Source organism: Carlito syrichta, unplaced genomic scaffold (genome assembly GCF_000164805.1).
Source record: "Carlito syrichta isolate Samal-C Ts95f unplaced genomic scaffold, Tarsius_syrichta-2.0.1 Scaffold306983, whole genome shotgun sequence".
Classification (NCBI taxonomy): Eukaryota; Metazoa; Chordata; class Mammalia; order Primates; family Tarsiidae; genus Carlito; species Carlito syrichta.
In genome coordinates, this window is record NW_007251079.1 from 486,038 (window position 1) to 490,094 (window position 4,057).

General features: G+C 40.6%; 1 pseudogene; it reads left to right on the forward strand.

Annotated features, from left to right (window-relative positions):
* Window positions 1-3,161: 3,161 nt before the first annotated feature.
* LOC110596120 lies at window positions 3,162-3,447 on the forward strand (annotated as a pseudogene).
* The last annotated feature ends 610 nt before the right edge of the window (window positions 3,448-4,057 follow it).

Here is a 4,057-nt window from a genome sequence, read left to right on the forward strand (position 1 = left end):
TTTGATTTATGTAGAGATGAGGTCTCGCTGCCCAGGCGGGTCTCGAACCCGCGGGCTTAGGCAATCCACTCACCTCAGCCTCCCAAAGGCGCGGGATTACAGGCTGAGCCACCGAGCCTGGCTTATAATTGTTGTTTTAAGCTACTAAATTGTAGGATGATTTATCATGCAGGAATAGATAACTGATAAAAATTTATGTAAGTCAAAAATATAATTTTGGATTTAGTCAAAGAGATTGAAAAACACTTAATGATCAAATCATGTAGCCCACTTATTTTTCAATGGGGACCACCCGCAAAGAATAGCCACTGTCTCACCTTTCTGAAGCATGGACTTTGCCTCGGGGCCATAATTTGAATTCAAACTCTCTGGAAATCTGCCCAGGGTTACTTTAATTTTCTAATAATTTATCCCATGAGTATAAATGATGCACTACTGTTTTCAGAGCTATTTAAGACTTGAAGAAACAATGATGATGCCTTCTAAGATGCTTTACATTAGGAAAGAAAGTTGCAAGTATGTATTCCAAGCTCAATCACCACCATCATCAGGAAGCTTGGGCTTTGTCAAGGGGCAGGAGGCAGGGACTTAAATAATACATGATGTGAAAGACACTGAGTCTTCAATTAGATAAAGGCTAGCAAAACCGAGCTATTCTCCAGGACTGACCCCCAAAGAACTTGGATAGCAGTAAGTGGAGAGAAGGATAATATATAAAGAACCATCTTAACTGATCTCAGTAGCCCAGAGATCCAACCTGATGGGTATAAGCTTACTGTTAGGAACCTCTGGGTAGAAGCAGTGCTCAATGCCAGACAACTTCTAGCAAGGTCCATCCATGTAGAGGTAAGGCCCTATTCAGTGTCTGCAATCTAGCCTTTCTGAGACAGGCCAGCCAGGGTCAAGCACCCTAGCTGATCTGTGCTTCAGAACAGCACTCCCAACCCAGAAAGAAACTGAATCACCCATTAATGAGAAATTGGAGCAGGCTTCACCTCCCTTCCTCCCCTGAGGAAGAGAGACTAAATTTTGTGTTATTGTTGTTGGCCTATTTGTTGCATATTAATGTTCAAAACAATATTTCTCAGGCTCTAAAAGCAAAATAGAAAAGTGTGTCAGTTAACACCATCACCTGTTTCCTAAGATGTGTGCCTTGCCTGTATTTTTTTCCCAGTATGCTCTACTAATTTCAACACAAGAACTCAAAACATTCATTTATTCGACCATTGCAAATTGCAAAGATCTATCTTCAGTACAGATTCTCAAACACTTTAGAGAGGTCATCCCTTGTATGAGAGAGCCCTTCTACCAGTTTACAGAAGTAGTGGAGAACAGGAATCAAATAGGAGGCAGTGGAACTGCAAGGAGGATTTCCTGGGAATTCTGACATAAAAAGAGGCTTAGAGAAATGTCTTACGAACACTAGACAAATGCCAACACATCTTTCGGAACAATGTGGGGCAGTTTATCCTCATGTAGAAAAAAACAAAAACTGAAGAAAAATTGTATGTGTGTCTGTTTTATTTTCTTTTGTAACTCCAGCAATTAGGACAATGTCTGGCATATAGTAAGCACTCAAAAATATTTATGGAAGAAATGAACTCACACAATCCCTACAACTTCCTCTGTGCATCACTAGAATAAATCCTAGCTATTGGCCCTAGATTTTCAGACCTTGCAATCATCTTCCAAAGTCTCTCTTGCCTCTTTCTTTAAAATTATTCGTGATTGTAGAAGAGTAAGAAACCTCTTCATTAGAAACCCTTGTCAACGTTAGGAAAAATAAATTATTTTAATCATCCTCTAATTAATTGGGTCTTCCAAATTCCATGAGATGGAGACTATGAATTCTAAGTAATAAACATCAAATACAATTTGCCCAGCCCCTTGTCTGTCCCATAAAGATTCTTTTATTTCCTGCCTAAAATAATATGGGTTATAATCCGGTACTATTAGTTTGGGATACTTAGCCCTGAGTTGAGAAGGCATCTTCCTTCTGTTTCAAATATCCAAAGTGTGGAGGCCTTCCCCTCCCCTCCTTAAATAAAGAAAAACAGAAGTTAATTCACCAGAGAGATCTGTGTACATGGCCAGGTTACAGCTTCCCGGGGGCAAGGAAATCTGACTCTGTCTTTAATAAGCAGATGCTTGACCTTGATGACATTCACTTAGCACTTTTACTTTCTCATTTGAGGTCTTGGGAGATGGGTTTCCTCTCTTTTCTAACAGATGCATTATGAAATTCCAAGCATATACAATTTCTCAGGACAAAGTACAAGGTATAAAAATGAAGGAGAACATCTTGTGCTTCAGGTTGTTTCTCCTGTTGCGGTATTTATAAATCATTTCCTTGAATGAAATGGTTCTGGCCTTATGGCTCCACAGTTCAGGAATAAGAGTGTTCATTTATCAAGCTCACGTCTTCCCAGGTCCAGAAAGATTTAACTGTGTAAGCTTTGGTTTTGCGGCTTACCCCACATTCCCTCTGAAGACCTTAGATGTCAGCTGCTGCACATTCTATGCAATTACTAAGTGGTGCTCACAAGATAGAGCCCAATTGTGCACACTGTGAATACATCAACCCACCTTTTAACTGGTTTCCCTCATTTCTGATTTCATTCTCTTGGGGTCATTCCTACTTCCTGGAATCATCTCTTAGATGAACTACCTGTACAAGTCCTTATCTCAGACTTTACTTTTGGGTGAGCCCAAACTAAGAAAAACTATCATATGCAAAGGCACAAACAGTGTTGGGACTTTCCTACATACCAATAGCCAATGATGTGCTTATTATCTCGATCTCCCAAGGAAAAACTCCTGATCTGTAGCATTGGCCTATTTCTGTGATGTAAATAAATACTTCCACAATGGTTAATTTCAGCTATCAACAGGATATCAGTAAACACAGAGTGGGAAAAGATGACCACCATTGACTCACCAAGTGTCGGCTGGCTCCGGCACACCACTACCAGAGCCCTGGTCCATGCAACGTTTAAAACTGATTATTAACAAATAGAAATTAAGTCCGGGATGCAGACACGAGTGCTTCCGGCCCTGCACTTCCACTACTGGTTCCCAGTGTCCACTGTGGCAGGAGTTCAGTGCTCAGTGGAGGAGGCTGTAGCATCGCCAGGTTGCAGGTGATTGTAGCTCCAGCCAGGATGATCCAGGTTTTTTGCAATGACCGTCTGGAGACAAAGGTCCTCATTAAATGCTACACCCCATTTGGGACCTTTAGAAGCTGATTGCAGCCCAGACTGGCACCCGTTGGAACAAGATTGTCCTAAAGAAGTGGTACAGTATTTTTAAGAACCACACATCTCTGGGGGACTATGAAATCTACATGGGATGATGAATCTGGAGTTTTATTATCAAAAGATTCCTTCCCTCTGCCCTACTCTTCTCTGCCACCCCACTTTCTACACTGGCATAGATGCTTGTTTTTAAAAATTCAGTTAATAAAAACTTAGATGTTGAATAAAAAAATTATTGATTGAGAGTATGGATATTGTTAATGTTCTGTTTTCTGTTAGATGCTCTAATGCATTGTACTACATATTGCTTTATCTATTTTAACCATTAAAAAGATCTGTTTTTTGAAGATATCTATATCCAGAATGTAAGTCATTGACATTTGGAACTGGTTTTGTCTAATCACGTTGTATAAAAACTAGTTGCTATCTCCTCAAAGGGTAATAGGTGACATACTTGTGCTGGGATAATTTGAGGAGAGTTAAGTGAAAGAGCTATTTACAAAGAGGTGGGCAAGTTATAAAGAAAGCAGCATTTGTGAAATACCTCTGGGTGTCTGTTATTCATCCTGGGCCTGAAGGGATAAGAGGAAGGTATAGTCATCAAGTCTGAGAATAGAAAGGGCTATGAGAAAAGGGCCACCTGACAGGAGTTGAAAGTTTGCAGAAGACAAAGTCAACCAACCCACAGTAACCTCCAGAGGGCTACAGGGGAGACTTATCCCCAGTCTTCTTCTTTACCCTTTCTTCTCCTACTTGGGGACTCTGCTGGCAGATCCCTTTCTGCTCTTAAGAAACTTGCTCTC